Raw genomic sequence first — 11,412 nt, 5'->3', positions numbered from 1 at the left:
TTTTTGCCTCATGATCTCTAGTTTGTATTAATATCATATTGGTGTAATACAAAAATTTTGATCACTTTTTATAAAAAAAAATTCTGAGATATAATTCAGCAATCTAGATTTTTTTTTTATTTACACGGTTCATTGTGCAGGAACAATAATGTTATATTTTAATAGGTCGGACAATTCCGCATGCTACGATATCTAAGACATTTAGACATTTTTTTATTTAATGTTTTTAATAATTCATGAATTGTAAAATTTTATGGAAGCTATGCCGGAGGTTTTTGTGTGTACTGTAGAAGGAAGTGTTGTTACTGACAGTTGGCTTGATATGTAAATCAGTTATAGTTGCATATCTGTAATGTTATAGTTGTCTATAAAGTTTCCAGCTTATTTAAATTAATCAAACCAGAAAACTCTCAGTTTAATCCAGAGACCTCACACACATACCTTCCCATCCCTTCTCATATATTGTGCCTTCAAAACCATTATCAAGTTACCATAATGTCACTAAAAGTTTTGTTGCAGTTTGTCTAGTTGCAGATTTCCCTTTAGTTGCACATTATTTTGGCAATAATGGTGTTGTAACAATGTGGTATACATGGAGGTGCATCAGAAAAAACGAGTTATTGCTCAAATTGTTGCAATATCATAGCTATTATGTCATGATTTTGCCCAAAACATAGTGTGAGAATTTACTGATCTATTGGATACCAGCCCAAAAGGCAGTTGTCATCTAATCTTATTAGAAACACTAGATCATTTGAAGATGGCATTATACTTTGCTGCTTTACATGCACGCAGCGCCACAAGGTGATAATTTACAACCAGCAGAAATAAGCCTTTTAAATTGCACCTGTGTAATAAAGTTGCTTTCTTTAAACACAAGTCTACATATAGCTGTCCCTTTCTATCCTTTCTAGACATTTAACAATAACACATGTTTACTTTAATTTAGTAATTCACATGCAGCCAGAGTTTTGGTGTAAAGCACAATACTCAGGGAATTTTTATTTGCAACATGACCCCAACCATGATAACCCACACATTTATATACATTTACATTTAAAAGAAAGTTCAGTGAAACTGAATAAGAAGAAAGCAGTTTGAGTAATAAAATATCCATTTCAGAAAGGTTGAACTTACATCTCTAGCTCTGACACCATAAATACAAAGATATATACTTTACATACAGATGAAGCAAACATCTATTTTAATATCCAGCTCCTAATGCTAATAATGACTTCTTTACAACTATTTTGTGCAAACAAATGTATTTAATTAAAGCCTATGGACACCTCTTTTTTTTATTCTTGCTTTGTACTTATTATAGTGCAAGACATTTCTTACATAGGTCTTGTACTTGTATAGCAATTACAGTAAGCTGCATGAGTTATATTTTCTCTCTAAAATTGCACACAACCTATTTAAAGGAGAAATCGGGTGAAAAAGTATTGTATTGCTCCCTAAATGTTATACAAATTATCAATAAACACTTATTACGGGAAATACAGGGCTTTTTCCCCTGCACTTACTATTGCATCAAGGCTTCACTTCCTGCATAAAATGGTGATGTCACGAACTGACTCCCAGAGCTGTGCGGGCTGTGGCTGCTGCAGAGAATGATGGCAGAGCGATGCTCAGTGTCCCTCCAGTGCCCTATGTTGCTCAATGGGCTCCTGCCATCATCCTCTCCAGTAGCCACACAGCACTGGGAGTCAGGTCTTGACATCACCATTTTTTCCAGGAAGTGAAGCCTTGATGCAGTAGTAAGTGCAGGGAAAAAACACTTTATGTGTATTTCCTGTAATAAGTGTATATTGGGGATTTGTATAACTTTTGTGAGGCAATACAATACTTTAATAAAAAATTTCCCCTGGACTTCTCCTTAAATTCTTCTCTTTGGATTGCCATGTGAGTGAGTTCTTCAGCCAGATCTTTCTCTCCAGCCTGTGTGAGCTGCCCTCCAGGATTTCCCTCCCACACCTATCATCTGAGATGATCTGTAACTTCATTCCCCTTTGGCCTCCTAAAGACTAACGCAAAATGAACAATATTATTTAGCAGGGCATAAAGTTGTGGGAACTTTTTGTTTTCCAATCTGTAAATTTGTTGTATATGTTGTTGCATTGTGCTGCTTGAAGAGGCAGTTCTTTGCCTCTAATGTGAAGATAAAGCAGGCAGCTCCTGGTCCATATACTCCACTCCATTTTAGTTGCTGATGAGGCTCAGGAATCCACCTGGTGGAGCTCTATAAAGAAAACAAAACAAAAAAAAACATAGAAATATCACATCTATGTAACGCCACTATTCCAATAAGAGCTGGCTTGGTGGAGTTATAACGATGACACCTTCATGATCTGGACAGGGTACATTTACATAATAATTCTTTGAGTACGAGTCTTTTAAAAAAATATATATATACTGATTGTAACAATATGTTACATTTCACTAGTTGCCACCCTCCGAAGATGGTTAAATCATTGCCAGGCAGCCAAATTAAAAGGGCAAAGCGCTTCACTACAGACAACAAGGAGCTACAGACCACACTTCATACAATGTCACAAGAGTTAGAGCAAAGAGGCTATCCCCCAAAACTTTTGATAGAATGTCAGGATCCTATCAGAGGTACTGAGAGATCTGAATTATTAGTGTGTAAAGATAGAAAACAATCAAATAGGATACCATTCATTTCAATATACACACACACCACTCACACAAAGGAAATATTGATATGCTATTAAAAATACATATAGAGACATTCTAGAATTTCAGGTGCCACTTCTTTTATCCTATAGGCGAGGATATAACCTTAACCTCTTAAGGACAGAGCCAACTTGCATTTTTGCACCTAGAAACCCACATGAGCCCTTATTTTTTGCGACACTAATTGTACTTTGCAATAACAGACTGAATTTTTTCATAAAGTACACTGCAAAAAAAAAATGTTTTCGCCCTGGGGTAAAACTGACTTGTTATATATGTTCCTCAAGTTGTTACGATTGAAACAATATGTAACATATAAAACTTTTATATTATGAGATGGCTTGTAAAAATTCAAACCATTGTTAACAAATATATGTTCCTTAAAATCTCTCCATTCCCAGGCTTATAGAGCTTTTATCCTTTGGTCTATGGGGCTGTGTGAGGTGTCATTTTTTGCGCCATGATGTATTTTTTCTATCGGTACCTTCACTGCGCATATGTGATTTTTTGATCGCTTCTTATTACAATTTTTCTGGATTTGATGCACAAAAAATGTGCAAATTTGCACTTTGGGATTTTTTGTGCTTACGCCGTTTACCGTGCGAGATGAGGAATGTGATAAATTAATGATTTAAGCGATTACGCACGCGGCGATACCAACCATGTTTGTTTGTAAATGTATTTATTTATTTTTTATTTATAACATGGGAAAAGGGGGTGATTCAAACTTTTATTAGGGGGCAGGGTTTTACTAACAATAACACTTTTTTTTTTTCTTTTACCCTTATGCTACAAGCCCCTTGTGGGGGACTTCTAGTATAAGCACACTGATCTCTCATTGAGATCTATGCTGTATAGTAATACAGCATAGATCAATGAGATAGGCACTCGATTGCTTTCGGCTGCTGCAGCCGAAAGCATTTGAGTGCCGAGCCGGGATCAGCGCCATTACGGCACAGACCCGGCCGGCAGTAGACATGGAGATCGCTCCTCCAGGACAGCGTCCCGGGGGGGGGGGGCGATCTCCGCCACTATACCACCACCGATCAGGCTGCATAAGTAATCAGATGCAGTTTTCAACTTTGACAGCTGCATCTGATTACTTTATTTGCGGGCACGGCGATCAGACTGTGCTCGCTAATAGCAGCGGTCCTGAGCTACATGCGGCACATGGGACCGCAGAGGTTCAGAGCGGGGGCGCCGTGCGGCCCACCTCTGAACTCCCTGAGTCGCCCACAGGGCGTAAATATATGCCCTGTGTCGTTAAGGGGTTAAAGCTAAGTTAGTGAAAGCCGATATATCCTGACCCAGTATGGATCCCCAAAAATACCTAAGTACACCTAAAAAAGGCTCATAACCCTCTTGTCGGCGCATAAATTGTAAATATATGATCAAAGGCACACATTTTGTACATCCTGTTACCAAAAAAGAGTATAATATAAACCATTTACTTGTGACTCAGATTGGGTTATATATGCCCTCTGGTGTCCTTGTAGTAAACTATATATTGGGGAAACAACATGGGACATGAAAACACAATCAAATCAACACAGGTATACGATTAGAAAAAATAAATTAGCTGTTGCAAAGCATTTTTCCTATGCTGGACATCGAGAAAGAGATTTGAGATATATGGTCATTGAAAGAGTCATGCCCCTAAAATATGGTGGGAATAGACAAACTGTGTTAAAACAAAGGGAATTACAATGGATTTACAAATTGCAAACACTAACCACAATAGGGCTCAATGTGGAATACAAGGTTAGTAGTGGGATGTATAGATAAATGGATTGTCGGGTATCCGACTAGTGTGGAGTCCACAACCGTGCTTGATCGGATATGTGAAATACTAAATGTATTGCTAATATTATTTTTTTCCTTTTTATTAACATACTGTGTACCCTAACACATGGTCTTATAATATCAATTGTACTGTATTGGCAATCAAGGGGCCTTCATACCTCCACCACTCATGCTGTTTTTGTGTTTGTTGGAGAGTCATTTACAATACATGGATATTTTCTACAAGCCAATGTTTTAGACAATCTGACTAATTTATTGTGTGGTGGGTTATTATTTTTTACATTTTTATTATTAAAAGCTGTGTGTTGAGTCACTTTAAGGACAAACCAAATGTATACTGTTATACCAGCACACTGACTACTTTACATTGCATAACAGTGTCATATCTTCACTGTTGTTCTATGAAAATATATGACAAGCACTGTGGGATTTGTTGGCGTTATACAAATAAATATTATTGTTATTATTATTATTATTTATTTATTTTTTTTTACAAAAATGGTAGATAAACATTCTTTTGTGAGATACTGTACATTTACATGTGCTCCTTAAATAAATACATTTTATTGGTCATAAACTGTTTATAATATTAACTCTCTTGTTCAAGTCATTATATGTCTTTATTCCTGAAAGGTTAATGTCAACCAATTTTGTGTTGAAGTTTTTATCATCAGAGATACTATATCAACAAAGGTCAAGCATGACTCACTAATAACAAGAATTACTACCAATCAAGTCAATAATTACTGATTAGAACTCTGTTCATAATGTAATTTGTACCCTTATGTTTTGATTAGATATCTTGATTAAGTAACATTATTTGATTGGAATAAATTGAAACAATACAAATAGCTTCAAGTATCTAATTGGAAGTAACACATCTCAGTATCCAACAAAACTATTGTTAGACTTGGAATTCTCTTGCATAATAATTTTGTACAGTAAATTAACCAAATGTTTAAAGTGAATCACCTGCAATACACATTCTAAACTGTTGACACTTTTAGCTGGTACAAAGTATCAAAGCAGTTTTCCTTGCTCCCCCTCTGATCACTATACCTGCTTAATTGACAGATTTCAGAACTGACCTAGGCTTTCATATTTGATTCCTGCACTTTGCATATAAATTGTGCGAAGGTGGGACATTTGGAAGCAGAGATCAACTGCCAGCTGGCTGTTAATCAAGCAGGGACATGGATGGGAGCGAAGCATTACAGCTTGAGATATGCAAAGTTTTAAAAAATTCAGTTTTCAGTGCTCGTGAATTTTTAACTTAAAGATTAAGGCTATGTTCACACTATGTATCTGTGCGGCCGTATTTTTTTTGCGGCTGGAAATGTGCGGCTGGAACTACGGCCGTGGGAAAAAATAGACATGCGGCTGAAAACATACGGTCATTTACTTGAAAATCTGCTTCAACTAAAAATAACAAATAAAATCTTTAGAAAGTGATGCAAACACCTCTGGAATGCATCTGGGAAAGCAGGGAAACAGTTTACATGAATCGCTATTACCAGGGTTTGCGATCCTCTGCAGTAATGCCGATGCCTCTCATGGTTAATATATTTAATTAATAAAACACATTTTCGTTGTAATAAAGTCCCTTTCGTTCAATAATTAAATTTAAAAAAATCCATCATTTTGCAATTAAATATACTGTTAAAATAAATATATATATATAAATAAATGTATATTTATATATATATTTATTTTTTGACAGTATATTAAATTGCACAATGATGGATTCGTTTAAATTAAATTATTGAACAACGAAACTGATTTTATTACAACAAAAATGTGTTTTATTAATTAAATATTAATTAGTACAGGAAGCTCCATTAAGCCGTTAATTCATATTCCCGGTAATAGAGCGTTCTGTACTAATCAACACTTTACTTTTATTAAAACATCAAATGTTTCTTCTAATTATGTTATCACAATAGCATTATTAGAAGAAACATTTTGAATTATATGTGCGCTCAGCTGGTCCGCAGCACAGTGACTTCATTGTGCTGCGGACCAGCGAAGAGGACACATCGGGTGAGTATACAGATCTCCCCACCCCCTCCCCTGCACTGCACCCATCCCAGTAAGGAAGGGGGGTCACTTAACCCCTTCCTTGCTGGGATGGGTGCAGTCTGACATCAGTCTGGCCCCCAAGGGGTTAAGGGGGATGCAATGCATCCTCCCTTAACCCCTTGGGGGCCAGACTGTAAGCAGCGGTCTGTAAAGATGCTGCATACTGTAAGGAGCACAACACCGCTCACAATGATGGGTGTTGTGCTCCTGTTTGTGTGTTTTTTGTGTGTTTCTCATTTTTAGTTTTTCAGATATCGGTATCCTGTGGATTACGTCGGATTCAGTGGACTATGTCGATGACCAGCGGTTGTTTGTTGTTGTTTTTTTATAAAATGGTCAATGAGGGGTGTTGGGGTGTTTTTATTTGAATAAAAAAAAAAAATTTCACTTGTGTGTTGTCTTTATTTCTTTACTTTATAGACTTAGTAGTGGAAGCCGTCTAATAGACGGAATCCATTACTAAGTCGGGGCCTAGTGTTAGCCGGTATAAAATGGCTAACACTAACCCCCCATTATTACCCCAGTACCCAATGCCACCAGGCGTACTGGGAAGAGCCGGGTGCCAGTGGTCCCGGAGCGTCAAAATTGGCGCTCCTGGACTGGGCGGCAGCAGGCTGGTAAGATTTAGGCTGGGGAGGGCCTAAACCAATGGCCCTTCCCACCCTGGTGTTACCAGGCTGCTGTCGCTTGGTTTTTAACCTGGCTGGTTATAAAAATGGGGGTGATCCTATGCGTTTTTTTTTTTTTTAATAAATAAATAGTAAAAAAAAAAACAACGCATAGAGTCCCCCCTATTTTTATAACCAGCTGGGTTAAAAAACCAAGCAACAGCAGCCTGGTAACACCAGGGTGGGAAGAGCCATTGGTTTAGGCCCTCCCCAGCCTAAATCTTACCAACCTGCTGCTGCCCCAGTCCAGGAGCACCAATTTTGACGCTCCGGGACCACTGGCACCCTGCTCTTCCCAGTACGCCTGGTGGCATTGGGTACTGGGGTAATAATGGGGAGTTAGTGTTAGCCATTTTATATCGGCTAACACTAGGCCCCTACTTAGTATTGAATTCTGTCTATTAGATGGCTTCCACTACTAAGTCTATAAAGTAAAGAAATAAAGACAACACACAAGTGAATTTTTTTTTTATTCAAATAAAAACACCCCCACACCCCTCATTGACCATTTTATAAAAAAAAAAACAACCGCTGGTTATCGACGTAGTCCACCGAATCCGACGTAATCCCCAGGATACCGATATCTGAAAAACAAAAAGGGAGAAACACACAAAAAACACACAAACAGGAGCACAACACCCATCATTGTGAGCGGTGTTGTGCACCTTACAGTATGCAGCATTTTACAGATCGCTGCTTACAGTCTGGCCCCCAAGGGGTTAAGGGAGGATGTATTACATCCCCCTTAACCCTTTAGGGGCCAGACTGATGTCAGACTTCACCCATCCCAGCAACGAAGGGGTTAAGTGACCCCCCTTCCTTACTGGGATGGGTGCAGTGCTGGGGAGGGGGTGGGGAGAGCTTTATACTCACCCCGATGTGTCTTCTTCGCTGGTCCACAGCACAATGAAGTCACTGTACTGCGGACCGGCCAATCAGCTGAACGCACATATAATTCAAAATGTTTCTTCTAATAATGCTATTGTGATAACATAATTAGAAGAAACATTTGATGTTTTCATTAAAGTAAAGTCTTGATTAGTACAGAATGCTCTATTACCGGGAATATGAATTAACGGCTTAATGGAGCTTCCTATACTAATTAATATTTAATTAATAAAACACATTTTTGTTGTAATAAAATCAGTTTCGTTGTTCAATAATTTAATTCTAATGAATCAGTCATTGTGCAATTAAATATACTGTCAAAAAATAAATATATATATAAATATACATTTATTTATATATATTTATTTTAACAGTATATTTAATTGCACAGTGATGGATTCGTTAGAATTAAATTATTGAACAACGAAAGGGACTTTATTACAAAGAAAATGTGTTTTATTAATTAAATATATTAACTATTAGAGGCATCGGCATTCGGCATTATTGCCGACTGTTTTTGAAGTACTCCGTACGGACCGCCTGTCAATCCACGGCCGTGAATTTGCACAGTTCCAGCCGCAAACAATGGTCTTGTTCATTTTTTACGGGTCCGTTTACGATCGGGCCGTAGGCTCATACATATAGTGTGCACTGTGCAGCCGTATATCGTATACTTTCCAGCGTACGCATTAACCGGAAAAATACGGCCGATGATTTACTGCCCGCAATACAGCCACACAGATACATAGTGTGAACCTAGCCTAGACTTGCAAACCAAACCTTAATGAACCAAATAAAAAAAAAAAAAATGTTTTATTGCAATTTTGATGTACAACTTGCCATCTTGCTCAGTCAATTACAAAGATGGAAAAGGGAGGAATTGGTCGAGGGAGCTGTCACTCTTCATACAAGAGTTATAGTCTGCTCAGCCAATCGCTGGCTGCAGTGCTGTCCCATTTCAGTCAGTCACTGAGCGGGCTGTCACTCCAGACATGAAAGTGACAGCTCGCTCACCATATCAGTGACTGACTGAGATGGGACAGAGCTGCAGCCAGTGATTGGTCACTGCCTGCTCAGCTAATCACTGGCTGCATAGCTGTCTGGCTTGGTCAGTAATTGGCTGAGCAGGCTGGGGGCTTCTTTTTTTTGTGCACTGAACCTGGAAGCACTGCATTATTAGGTCAATTCCTGGAGAGGAAAGAGCAAGCTCTTTTTCCATCTCCCTGTTCTAAAAATCCATTTAAAGGAGTACTCAGGCGCTCCCCCCAAAGGAAAAAAAAGAACAAACACATACACACACAGAATATTTACTTACCATCCCTCCGGTGACAATCACCATTCGTATTTCCTACCGGCCGTGTCCCCGCCATCTTCCACTGCCCTCCTCACTTCCGGGTCTGGGTACAGTGAATGGAAGAGAAAAGGCTTTTCATTGGCTGGAGCACATCACATGGCTTCCAGCAAGCTCAACCAATCAGGGCTGAGCAACTTGAAGCCATGTGATGCGTCCTAGCCACCATTCCACAGCAGTAAATGGGAGAGGAAAAGGCATGCACACCAGCAGCCTTTTCCTCTCCCATTCACTGCTGTGGAAGACAGTGAAGAGGAAGGAGACCAGGACCTCCCCCTGTTGTGATGGCATCAACCCAAGATGGCACTTAGGAGAAGAGCATGGGGTCGACAGTGATTTGGTATGTATACTTTATTTAAAGCAAGTCTGTACCACAATCTGTCCCCCAAACCACTTGTACCTTCGGATAATGGCTTTTAATCCATGATCTGTCCTGGGGTCCTTTTGGCAGGTGATGCAGTTGTCCAGAAAAACTACTTTTAAACTTGCAGCCCTGTGTCAAACTGGCCTGGCCTAGAGCATCTGTGCGTTAGGCTGGCACAACTTCCCTGTCCCTCCTCCCCGCCCTCTTCATCATTAGGAATGCTCCAGCAGGTATTCTCCTATTCCTTGTCTAGACACCGCACAGGTGCCTTAACGATCCAGCCCATGTACCGTGCTCACACAGGTGATGAATAGTAGAAAATCTGCCTGTAGCATTTCTGATGGTGAAGAGGGTGGGGAGGAGGGATGGATAGGTTGTACCAGCCTAATGCACAGACACTCTAGGCCACTCAAGTTTGACACAGGGCTGCAAGTTTAAAAGTTGTTTTTAAGGACAATTACTGAATCACCTGCCGAACGGACCCCAGGACAGATTTTGGAATAAAAGCAGCTATCCGAAGGTACAAGTAGTTTGGGATGGGAAGATTGTGGGTACAGAGTTTAACTTGCGAGGAGGGAGAGGGGGAAACGGGCCAGGCAGCTTATTAACACACATTAGAATGTTATGTTACTTTGTAATGTCTGTTAATTAAGCAGAAAAAGTAAATGGCCGCACTACCCCTTTAATATATGGTCCCCAGATAGGGGACATATCTGATATTAAACTGATAAGAACAGATACTACTCTTGATCTTAGCCAAAAGGCCAAGAAGCGATTGGGGGGCTAATCTCTAATTACAGCAGTTCAGCACTTTATTTTTTACATTCTTGATGCACAAACGGATCATGACCGGTTATCATGTGGTTTATAATAGAAACGGATGTAAACTGCCCATAACAACAAATCACAGCTCAGCATTGATTTTATTGGAATTAAAAGCAGAGCTGTGATTGTTGGCTAAGGGCAGCTTACACTAGTTTCTATTTTACACACTTTGTGCACCTGTTCTGCATATATATATATATATATATATATATTTATTTATTTATTTTTATTTTTTTTTGACCTTCCACACAAGTAGAGGTAAAAGTCATGCTGCTTTTTGTAATTTTATAGCATTGAACAACAAAGCATCGCTAATTCTTTTGGTATCTGTTGAGATGCCATTAATCCTAATGCTCTTATCTGCTATTTGTGTGGTTGTAATATAAAATTCCATGGGAGTCCTTCTGTAATGCGCCATTTCCTCATCCCTAAATTGATTTGCAATAGACTTTTGCACGTCACAGCAGCAGTTGGAAGTTAAAAGCCAAGTACTTGCAAGGACATGAAAAAGATGGAGATGTTTGGCTGATGACAAACTGAGATGGCTGTGCAGCTGACATTTTCTGGAGAACATTGACATTAATCTTTATGAAACTATAAACAAACAAAAATGGTATGAGATACTGTGTATTTAATAAAATGAAAATATAACATGGATTATAAGGAAGCTAAAAAATACAATAAAATGCAAAATTACTGTAGCTGCATAGTCATTCTAATTTTTGTTCTTACTTTTG

The 11,412-nt window shown here is 38.8% G+C and overlaps 1 pseudogene; it reads right to left on the bottom strand.

Annotated features, from left to right (window-relative positions):
• Nucleotides 1-10,506: 10,506 nt before the first annotated feature.
• Nucleotides 10,507-10,626, bottom strand: LOC138787674 (U2 spliceosomal RNA; annotated as a pseudogene).
• Between the last annotated feature and the right edge of the window lie 786 nt (nucleotides 10,627-11,412).

This window comes from Dendropsophus ebraccatus, chromosome 3 (assembly GCF_027789765.1).
Source record: "Dendropsophus ebraccatus isolate aDenEbr1 chromosome 3, aDenEbr1.pat, whole genome shotgun sequence".
Lineage (NCBI taxonomy): Eukaryota > Metazoa > Chordata > Amphibia > Anura > Hylidae > Dendropsophus > Dendropsophus ebraccatus.
This window is presented reverse-complemented; position numbering and strand designations above follow the sequence as displayed.